Raw genomic sequence first — 12,132 nt, forward strand, 5'->3', positions numbered from 1 at the left:
ACTTGTGACTATAAGTGTTGGGGTTGGACTCGTTTGACGGTCTATCATGTCAATTATGGGTGACCCTCACCTCCTCTTGCACACTATCAGGTTGAGCAGGCATGTGTTGGCAATTATAGCATAGATGTGAAGGATCAGAACAAGTTGCACATACCTCTGCATAAACCATCAAATGCGGTTGCTGGTGTATAGATCGGAACTGATCAAGATTTTGGGATATAGTTTGCAGTGTTGGAGCTAGGTCCTGGCTTGTGGCCAACTCGTAAACTCCTTTAGGTTTGGAAGTGGATGGGTTGGGGGTCTACTAGCAGCAGTAGTGTGCTACTGAGAATATTCAGCCAAATTCTCAAAGAGAACCCAAGCCTCGTTCTCATGCTTTGTGAGGAAGATACCTCCGCATGATGCATCAACCATGGACCTATCTCTCTCGGCTAACCCTTCGTAAAATGTTTGTACTAATTGCCACTTGGGGACCTAATGATGTGGGCATTTACGGAGCAGGTCCCTAAAGCGTTCCTAGGTCTCAAAGAAATGTTCCCCATTCGTCTGCGTGAAACTTGTGATTGCCCTTTGTAGCTAGTTAGTCTTCCCGATTAGGAAGTACTTTTTTTGAAATTCATGCTGCATGGTGGCCCAGTTGGTCACCGAGTTCGGCTCTAAAGGTGTCAACCAATATTTGGCCTTATCCTTCAAATAGAATGGAAAGAGCCTAAGACGAAGGGCGTTATCCCTAAAATTAGGTATACTGATGATGGAGCAAATCTCCAATAACTCATCTAGATGCTGATAAGGATTTTCAGTAGGGTTCCCGTGAAAGTTGGGCAACATTGAGATGATTGAAGTCTTAATCTTGAATTGTGCCGCCTGAACATCTGATAACCAGATGCAGGATGACGATGTGTATGTGTTAGGCACAAAGTAGTCCCTAAGCGGCCGAAATGGTTGCTCTCCTACCACAGGTTGGTGGGGAGCTTGGGGTTACGAGAGTTGATCGGTGGGAACTAGTGGATTTTGTTTGGCCATAACTTTTGGCTCAGACCACTCAGTGATCTCTGGATTGGAGGTAAGTTTCCTAACGGATCTATGAGATCTTTCAATCTCAGAATTTATAGGAACTCTCTCGGGATCTCGAGAGCGCAAACCAAACATACACAGTTAAAGCACACAGAATCAAGACTTTAAAGATAACAAAATAAATAAATAAAGAAAGATGAAAATAAAAGAAGAGCAAATAAAAAACACAAGGCAACAATACTCTAAAGTGGAAGTTGGCTTATAACTGCAGCCAAGTCCCCAGCAACGACGCTAAAATTTGGTAGGCTCACCAAGACTTGGGTTCTTAACTACTAAAGATAAAATTATACTACTTAACAATCCCAAGTTTAGTCGAAATTGAGAAAGTTGGGTGTCGATCAACAGAGACATATAGTGCAGTTATGAGACCACTTCCAAATTAGTTTATCACAACCTTGTTACGAAAAAGAAGTAAAAGGTGGTATTTTTCATTGGTGATTTACTAACAAACTACTGGAAAACATTTAAATGAAAACAAGTAAATCTATATTCACTCTACTCCTACAAAGCAATGTTTAGACATAAGTATAGTTTAGGATGTTGTTTTGCGTAATCTAAGTTCAGTGAGTTTATTGTACTAAACTAACCGGAACCTGGCTAAACAATCCAAGGAGTCATTCAATGGCATAGAGTAGCAAGGGTGCACCAACCGTCCGAAGCATGGTCGGGAATCGAAGTATACTTTATCACAAATGATCACGAGAACCTTTATGGGAGACTATAGCCTAATACATGTACTTAACTGAAGCTGTAGAGGTGCTAATCTTGTCACTAAACATCATTACGATCTAAACCATAAATGAAAGCAATAAAAGAAAGTTGTAAATGAAAGCAAGTAAAACGAAAACATGTAGAAATATCATCCCTTTGCATTCATCACGTTAGTCACTAATGCCAAGAAGTACAAAAGAAGATTGTGTAATATACACGGAGAGCACATGAATGCCGTCGGTTGTCACAGATCGTCGAACACTTTCATATATGCACCAAAATAGGAATTGAAAACCTATTCTAACTAATCTACAATGGCTCTCAATGAAGTCTTAAGTCTGTCACTAACCTAAGAGAGACCAAAGAGGAACCCAAAGCTCATCTTTAAAGAGACTATTTATAGGCTCTAGGGTTTATAAGGTTTGTTTTATAATTTAGGAAAGTTTGTAGCTCTCGAGCTGAAGATTGTCGTTGTCGACCAAGTTGCCCATATGTCTTTCTTGTGTGCACCCTGGTCGAGATTTTCGGGAAATAAGGAGTTTGAATCTTCAATGCCTTCGATTGTGTCGTGCCTTAGGGTCTTGCTGGTCGAGTTGATGGTCGAGATTTATAGGATCTTTAGGAAATCTCAGGAACTCGACATAGTCGCCCCTCAAGGTCTCTTGGTCGAACAATTTGTCGAGGCTCTTAGTAATTTTGATCTCAGTTCTGGCTCAGTATCTCGACGTTGTCGCACTGGAGAGTCACTTGGCTGAGGACTTGGTTAAACCCTGTAGCATTTTGATCTTAGTCTGAGTTGTGGAGTCTGCGAGTAAAGACTTAGTCACTCCTTATGCTGCTAGTCGCACCGCATGGTCGAGCACTGTCTTCGTGTCCCTTGATGATCCGAAGCTTCAGGAGCTTGGCTGAGCATCTGATTTGAGTTTTGAGTCCTCCAAATCCTCCATTGGATTCTTGTAATGCCTAACTCCATGGTTTTAACCTGTATTTCCTGAAAGACAAACAAACCTTGCATAACTCCGAACAATGATAACAATGGGTAAATAAATAATAAAGTGAGAATAAGTAAAGGTAAATGAGAGTCTAAAATCATGTATTTAGGAACTCATCATCAAATAATCAGAGCCGTTCAGGATTTGACATGTGATATGGTGATGTCATGCTGACATCACCCTACTGCAAAAGAAAAAAAGAAAAAAGAAAAAAACACATAGTAGATGACGTCATGCTGACATCATCCTGCTAGATTACAAATTAAAAAAAAAAAGAAAATAAAGTGAACCACGTGTCACCACCGTGGGTGGACATGTCGCCCTACTAAGCCCAATCGGGTTGAACTCAGTTATCGGTATGATTTTTTGAACTGCTGGTTTTTATTTTTTTACTTTCTTTTTAATTTTTGAAAAACTAGAAAAAATAATAAAAAATTAGGAAAAATATTTTTAAAAAATCAAAAAAATAAGAAAAAAAATATTTGAATTATTTTGACTGAAAATGAAAAAAATGAAAAATAAAAATATAAAAAAAGAGGAAATGTCTTTAAAAATCTTAGAAAAATTTGAAAAAATGTTGGAAAACATTAAAAATTTCTATAAAATTTTGGAAAAATGTGGGAATGTTTTAAAAACCCCTTTTGCTCAAATTTTGATGATTTTACTCGATTTTGTGTGTGCGTGCATCCAAATGATTTAACAAAGGGTAAAAAGGTATTTCAAACCTCACCTATATTAGTTCTGAGGGGGGTTTGTCTAACAAGATCTCCTCATTTGGAGGTCTTATTAGACATTCCTAAATCGCATTATAGTTTTTATTTTCCTTTTAATTTTTATTTATTTATTTATTTGTTGATTTTTAAGGAGCTAATTAAAAGATATTACATTCAATTTAGGGATTATTAATAATTGATTAGGCACCGTTCACAGAACGAGTGTGTATGGGGTGTTAGTACCTTCCCCTTACATAAGTGAACTCTTGATCTCAACTCTGGTGAAAGTAGATTGAGACTACCATTTACTTGACCTAAGTTTAGTCTAGAAGACCAATCAACAGGTAGTAATTAGGTAAACTAATTGAACCTAGGTAAATCACAAGTCAGTGGCGACTCTATCGAATTTTCAATATAATTATTATTCGCCATTTTAGATCCTTCTCCGGGATGTTGCGACAGCTTGACGACTCTGTTAGAGAGTTAGAGAGTTGAGTCATTAATTAGTTACGAATTATACCAAATATGAATTTAATGATCTTTTGATTACTTTATGATACTTTTCTTGTAAATATAGAGGATTGTTGCATACTTGTGAATATTTTGCCAGTATATATAACTTTTATATGCATTTTATGTATGATTGGATAAGCATGTGTGAAGTTGGATGATATGTGGGGATTAGGAGAATAGACTAATTATGTGAGCACACACATTTTCACAAGCCTCCTACTTGGGCTTTACCCTTTACAGATAGATAAGGGTGTAGTACCGTTAGCTTTCATGAGACAAGGTCTTTGGGGGTGCGTGAATCACTCCGCTCAGTTTGTACTTTGTCCAAGCTCATTGGGTAATGGTAGGGGACATACTAGTAACCTAATGTCGATAAGGAATAGAGCTTGAACCACACATATCTGACTCTAGCTTCCTCCCTCTAGCTTAGGATAGAGCCTTGGTGAAAACTTGTAAGTGATAAATCTACCTGGGGTTGGGACAAGAGCTTCATCCTTTTTTATATGACTTGTGTCATGCCCCGAACCCGGAAATGGGACCCAGGGGTTAAAATGAAATCTAACTAGTCCCTGTATCATACAAAAAAAATCCAAGATACAGAAAAATGGATGAGGGTCTGACTCCGTGGGGTTCCTAGGCACCCTAAACACATCCAAATACAACCATATACGTAGTGGAAAAAGGGTCATTCTATATACATATGCAGTACCATACCAAAGTCTATATAAAAGCAGAAACAAGGCTCTACCAAAAATGTACAAACGGGTGCCCAATACATCTCAAAATGGCAACCCACCAAAACACAGTCCTGGCACTTACCCAAGCGCTAACCGCAGTACACCGGCTACTATGCTCCCTACACCAGGACGCTAGTTCCGGTTACTTGAAGGACCTGTAAAAATGTACGTACAGTAGGGGTGAGACACCTCTTAGTAAGGAAGAACAAAGGTTATATCGGTGTGTGACATTTGAGTGTTATCATGATGCAACATACACGTAGTTAAATGCAGTTCCAGTACTAATTTTACAACAGTGCATACATGCACACACACACATGATCAGCAATCTTGGTGTCGTCCCATCCATCGACCCAAAGCCGGCTCATGACATACGGTATTGGCCCGTAGCCAACCCGCGAAACACGGAGCCACCGGCACATAGCTAGTCCCCGACTCCCATGGCATCGTACCAGCACTAACTGGTGGATCCACACTCTTCGGCCTAGTCTGCTGAAATAGGCTCACGCCCTCGGATATAGAGCCAAATACTCTACCAACCTATGGCCAGCGATTTCATACGCTCTCGGATATAGAGCCAGACACTCTTAGTACCTGGAACAATTTATGAACCACGTTCCTACTAGCATTTCAACCAATTACACACACATGCATGCTCATATAACCAAACAAACCATACCCATTTGGTAATCTAAAATCACGGTTTTCCAAAAAAATACAGTTTAAACAAGTCAAGGCACGACCATCCCTATAACACACTATAAATCAACGTATACATTAGGTTTTCAACAAAACCAGGGATACAACCTATCGCCCCCTTTTTCCCAAAACTGTAATCATGAAAACCTATAGTTTTCTTCATTAGATCCCCCCAAATGAGTATCCAAAACACACAAAGGACCGTGAATCATAGTTCTACTAAGTTCGATTTCAAAAATAACCGATATAAACACAATTCCCCTTACCTTTTCCCAAATAGCAAATCCCAAACTCTAAGGTCCCTAAACAGCGAATTGAGTTCCAAAACCTACAAATCACAGTACAAAAGATACTCACAAGACTGTTCCCTACAAAACTACCATATCAGAATTGAAAACCGAGCCTTACCTCAATTTTAGGCCAAAACCCGGAAATGGCCGAACCGAAAATCTGATCTGTAGAACTTGTAGAGAATCATTCCACGATCCTCGTGGTAACTTCGAATTCATGATTCTCATGATGAACGACGAAGAAATCTAGAGAGATAGAGAGTAAGGAGAGTTCTATAGAGATAGAGAGAAGATATTTGAGTTTTCTTAGCTTGGAAATAATGAAACTTCTATTTATAGCCCTTTGACTCGGGCGTCTTTGTCGACAAAATGGTGTCCTCATCGACGAGGTCGTATAGATAGCTCGTCAACGAGATGGTGGATTCATCGACAAATCTTGATATCACCGATTTCCTAAAATCTCTCAGCTTCCCCTCGTCGACAAGCCTCTAAACTTCGTCGATGAGACTTACATCGACTTCGTCAACGAATCCTGGCTTCGTCGACGAAATCTTCTAAATTCACAATTTGCCCCTCTCTTATTTAATTAACCCATATATCACGGTTCAGGTTCTTATAGTCTCCCTTCCTTACAACAATTTTGTCCTCGAAATTTGCCATCTCTCATTCATAAACTCATACATATAATCAAACATATATGCACAACTCTAGAAAGAAACTGGCGACTACTACAGCATAGCCCCTTTATACACATACATGTACACCCTCACTTATGGCAGAGGAATAGTGTGGTTACATATACAACCGTCTCAGGAGTTCACAATATACATACTCCCGACGGCTAATCACCTATCCCAACCCAAAGTAGGATATGTACAATTACTCAAAACAACTATGGATACTTCCGGCGTATTTCCGTTTCTAGTTCCCAAGAAGCTTCCTTAACCTCGTGGTTTCACCACAATACCTTCACTAACGGTATCTCTTTAGTACGAAACTTCTGAACTTTACAGTTTAGAACCTGAACAGGTATCTCCTCATACGCTAAAGTATCCCTAATTTCTAACTCATCATAATTGATAACATGTGATGGATCCAACAAGTACCTTCTCAACATGGATACGTGAATCACATCGTGGACCCTCGAGATTGCTGGGGGTAGTGCAATCCTGTAGGCTATCGGACCCACTCGCTCAAGAACCTCGAATGGTCCAATATACCTCGGCCTCAATTTGCCCTTCCTTCCAAATCTCATCACCCCTTTCATCGGAGTGATACGTAGAAATACCTTACCCCCCATATCAAACTCTAACTCACGGCGGTGAACATCGGTGTAACTCTTCTGCTGACTCTAAGCTGATTTAATCCTCTCTCGGATCAAACCCACCTTCTTAGACGCCTTCTTTACAAGTTCAGGTCCTAACACCTGACGTTCACCAATCTCATCCCAACACAAAGGAGATCGACACCTCCGATCATACAAAGCCTCGAACGGTGCCATCCTAATACTAGCATGTGCGGCTTTTATACGCTCAAACAAGGTCAGTTGGATCACCAAGCTAGCAATGAAAACATGATGATCACCATACACCAACTCTATACCTGAAATCTCCAGATCCTGTCTGATGTGATGCTGATCGTGTTTGATGTGATGCTGAGCTACAACTGTCGATACAGTTGTAGGCTTTGACTTCTGACTCAATGCATCAGCTACCACATTAGCTTTCCCTGAGTGATAACTAATCGTGTAATCGTAGTCCTTGATAAACTCAAACCACCGTCTCCACCTCATATTCAACTCCTTCTACGTGAAGAAATACTTGAGGCTTTTATGATCAATGAAGATCTCACACTGTACACCATATAGATAGTGTCGCCAGATCTTTAGGGCATATACAATAGCAACCAATTCCAAATCGTGCGTTGGGTAATTCTTCTCATATTCTTTCAATTGCTGAGAAGCATACGCTACTACCTTACCCTACTGCATAAGCACACATCCCAAACCCTTTAGAGACGTGTCGCTATAAATCACAAACCCACCATCTCCTGAAGGAATGGTCAAAATCGGAGCAGTAACCATCCGATGCTTCAACTCTTGAAAACACTACTCGCAATCACTAGTCCACTCAAACTGCACTCCATTCTTGAAGCTTGAGCGCAAGAATGGGACGGTGAGTACAAACAGTTACCAACCAAGTATCATGAAATTGCAAAATGCATGACATTGTGGAGCTGAATTTCAAACGCTGGTTCATCAAGCATTTGAGAGGACTTGTCATGACAGAGAAGATGAAGTGAGTGGAACACATGGTGTATCCCAAACAATTTGAGCCTAAAATTTTTCACAATGTACTAAACTTTTCATTGAAAATATGTGCAATAAATTTTTTTGGGGAAAATATGGAAAAATGATAAAAAAGCGAGCTTGTTTCCTGTATTTTCTTTGTTTGGAGTAATGAGAGCTTTTTGTGAATTTTGGAAAAGTAGGCATTTAGGTTGCATTGCATAAACATTCATGCATATTGCATATATCCATGCATACATAATCATGTACTCATAAAAAGGTTTGCTTGCAGAAAGAAAAAGAAAGAGATCAACTGAGTAGGGTTTGAAAGTCAATATTAAGCAACACAAGACAATTTTGCATCTTTATAATACTTGGTAGAAAACTAGAATCATGAGTGAATAATTGGAATGCATGATGGGTTTAGCACTCCTAAAAATTTTGCAGATTTAGTGATTATAGGAGAAAAAATTAAAGGCGCATTCAAGATTGGGAGAATGAGAAACACGGGTATTGAGTAGAGTTTTGTAAAGAAATGGGTTGGAAAAAAGAAGGAAGGAGAAACCTAGATGATTTAGAGTCGCCCATATCGAGAGGGTAGAGCAAGATGGGTAAGTAAGGATATAATGTACGAACTAGTGATCAATAATATAGAACAACAGGGTGCACGACTGCATATGAAATTTCTGGTTCTTCACCAACTCAAAGAAAGCAAAATCCATAGGTTTTGGAAAGTAGATTTGCAAGAGAAGCTAGGAAAACTGAGATTCAACTTATTACCATGACTTATACGGAATTGTTTCCATAGTTAGTTGAGAGACAATTGGTCGCTCCTATCCAAGGAGTACCCGTGCACCCTCTTTTCTTGAGGTGGTATGACCCAAATTCTCAGTGTGAGTATCATGCCAATGCTCCAGGGCACTCAATCAACAGATGTTGGTCCTTCAAATACATGGTGCAAGCCTTGAGGGATGTAGGTTGGTTGGTTTTTGACACAAAGGAACCCAATGTACGTGGTAACCCATTGCCCAATCATGAAGGGGGTGCAGTGAATGTCGTAGGAGAAGAAGATGAGAATGCTAAAAAAGAGAAAGTAGAGCAAGTTCAAATATCACTAGATAAGGTCTATATGGAATTATACCAAGCAGGAGTGTTGAGGGAAAAAAGCGATTTGTTTGCTAGGAACAATATGCAGTTGTCAGGAGGAGGCAAGATTTTCTATACAAAATTGTAGGACACTTGGACAATTCCTACAAAAATTAAAGGATTCAAGTTTGATGGAGTTTTATGTTGGGAAAAAGGATTTAACAATACACACTTTGGGGAAAGAAGATTACAGGGCTATACCTCCCCAATGCACCAATAAACCATTTGTTCCTACGAGTATCCGAAAGAGTACCCCAGTTGTGGAAGAGGCATGTAAAGTACCCGTTAAACTCATAATTTCAGTCTTGGGTTTGTTTCCATATGCGAGCAACAAGGCAGTACCTTGGAGGTATGGTTGCCATGTCAGTAATGATAATGGAGGGGATACATGGGAAGAAGGAGCTAATAATATTATTGGTTTCAGTGGTCTAACCCGAAGTGGAAGAGTTTAAACCTAGAGTATTTGGAAAGGGTTCATAAATAGAAAAACATAAAGGAGAAAGAGATTCAAAAAGAAATGAAGCTGACAACTAAGGAGTCAGGACGAATGATTAAGGAGTCAGTGTCTCATAAGGATGCCTCCAAGTTTCTGAAAATTATTAAGCAGAGTGAATACAGTGTAGTGGAGTAGCTTAGTAAACTTCCTGCTCACATTTCTGTGTTTTCTTTGTTTCTTAGCTCGGAAGCTCACAAGAAGGCTCTTATGAAGGTTATTAATTAGGCATATGTCCCACATGACATCGGTGTGGAAAATTTTGATCACATAATTGGAAGTATCACAACAACTAATTATGTGACTTTAACCGACGAAGAAATTCTTCCAGAAGGATGGGGACATATTAAGGCACTTCATATCTCTACCAAATGCAATGTTCACATTGTAGCAAGAGTATTGATTGATAATGGTCCATCCTTGAATGTGATGCCTAGGTACACGTTGCAAAAACTACCAATAGACATTTCACATATGCATCCAATTAATTTGGCAGTCATGATCTTCAATGGAACTCGAAGAGAATCGGTGCTAGTCATTGAGGTACCAATTCAAATTGGTCCCACGATTTTCAATGTTACATTTTAGGTCATGACAATATCTCCTTCATACAGTTGCCTATTGGGAAGGCCATGGATACATATGGTAGGAGCTGTATCATGTTCACTACATCAAAAGATGAAATTTATGGTGGAAGGAAAACTAGTATGTGTCTATGGGGAGATAGATTTAATGCTGAGAAAGCCTTCCTCGACTCCTTGTGTAGAAGCTACTAAAGAGGCGCTAGAGGATTCCTTCCGATCTTTCAAAATAGTGAATATAACATGTGTAGCTGAGGGTCCTATGATTCCTTAACCTCATATTTTGGCTATAGTTGAAGTGATGGAAAAGGAAATGATTCGGCGAAAATATAGTCCCGAGAAAGGTCTAGGCAAAAATTTACAAGGAGTCCCGATTCCTATATAGTTGCATGATTCATATTGGGGTATGTTCCTATATATATATGGAGCATAGAAGGATGATAGAAGAAAGAAGGAAAAAAAGGATGCCATGTCTTTTGGGACAAGAAATTTGATCAGAGAAAATGAAGTTCCTTGCTCTATCCGAAACATTTCAAAGTGGGGAAATAATGAGTCTAGATGACAGAATAGAAGCAGGGTTTTAGAACAGTTAAGTCAAAAGTTTGAACAACTAATCATCTCCATGGTGGGACAGTCAGACTTAGAAGAATTTCTAAGAAATTGGGTTTATCTTGCCTTAGCAGATACAAAACTAGAGAAATGGCACGTGTTCAAGTACCTGATGAAATGATCATGGTTTTTGTTTTGTTTTTCAATAAAATGACAACCATTTGTTATTTCCTTTTTTTTTTTTTTGAATAACTTTGAATTTTTATGAAATAAAAGTGCATGTCAGATGCATCTCATTCCACCTCTCTTAATTGCTTTTGTCAAATTTTGTCTAGTTTTGCTTATGTTTCGTGCAGAAATACAGGAGATGACTTTACTATTATCGAAGATCCTAAAGTGGAGATTGACTTTAAGAACCTAGTCAATAGGATAGAAATAGAGGAAGATGAAGTATAAGTACCTCCTAAAACGTGGATAAAGATGGATTTTGAATAAAAAAAAATAAGCTTCTAGTGAGGATCCTACTTTAACAATCAACTTGGGAACCAAAGCAAGTAAATATTGGGCATTATTGTTTGATGGGGAAAAGAATAAAATGGTTTGCTTTTTGGGAGAATACATTGATGTGTTTGCATGGTCATACCAAGACATGCTTGAGTTGAATACGGATATGGAAACACATAAGGCACCTACTTATTTGGATAGTAAACTTGTGAAAGAGAAATTAAGAAGAATGGTGCCAAAAATGCTGTTAAAAAAAAAAAAAAAAAAAGAAGAGGTTTGAAAGAAATTTGAGCCTAGATTTATAGAAGTAGCTACGTATCTTGAGTGGATGACTAATGTTGTACCTGTGATGAAAAAGCATGAGAAGGTTAGGATGTGCGTGGATTACAGAGATTTAAACACAGCCATTCCAAAAGATAATTTGCCACTTCTACATATAGATGTTTTGGTTGATAATATGACAGGGCATTCTATCTTTTCTTTCATAGATGGTTTCTCAAGATATAATCAAATTAAGATGGCACACGAAGATAAGGATAAAACAGCGTTCATTATGTTATGGGGAACCTTTTGTTATAAGGTTATGCCATTTGGGTTAAAGAACGTAGGAGCAACATATCAGTGAGTCATGTTAATGTTATTCAATGACATGATGCATAAAGAAATAGATGTATATATGGATGATATGATTGTCAAATCTTGAGATAAGTAGGTTCATATAGTGAACTTGAGGAAGCTATTCAATAGATTGAGAAAATATCAACTCAAGTTAAATCCAAAAAAATGCACATTTGGTGCTACTTTAGGGAAATTGCTGGATTTCATGGTAAGTAGAAGAGAAAT

The 12,132-nt window shown here is 38.6% G+C and overlaps 1 non-coding gene across 1 annotated transcript; it reads left to right on the plus strand.

Moving 5' to 3' along the window:
- The first annotated feature begins 472 nt into the window (after nucleotides 1-472).
- LOC131163159 (small nucleolar RNA R71) lies at nucleotides 473-578 on the plus strand. Its single transcript, XR_009138938.1, has one exon. It is a non-coding gene; the product is annotated as a small nucleolar RNA R71 (small nucleolar RNA).
- The last annotated feature ends 11,554 nt before the right edge of the window (nucleotides 579-12,132 follow it).

This window comes from Malania oleifera, chromosome 8 (genome assembly GCF_029873635.1).
Source record: "Malania oleifera isolate guangnan ecotype guangnan chromosome 8, ASM2987363v1, whole genome shotgun sequence".
Lineage (NCBI taxonomy): Eukaryota > Viridiplantae > Streptophyta > Magnoliopsida > Santalales > Ximeniaceae > Malania > Malania oleifera.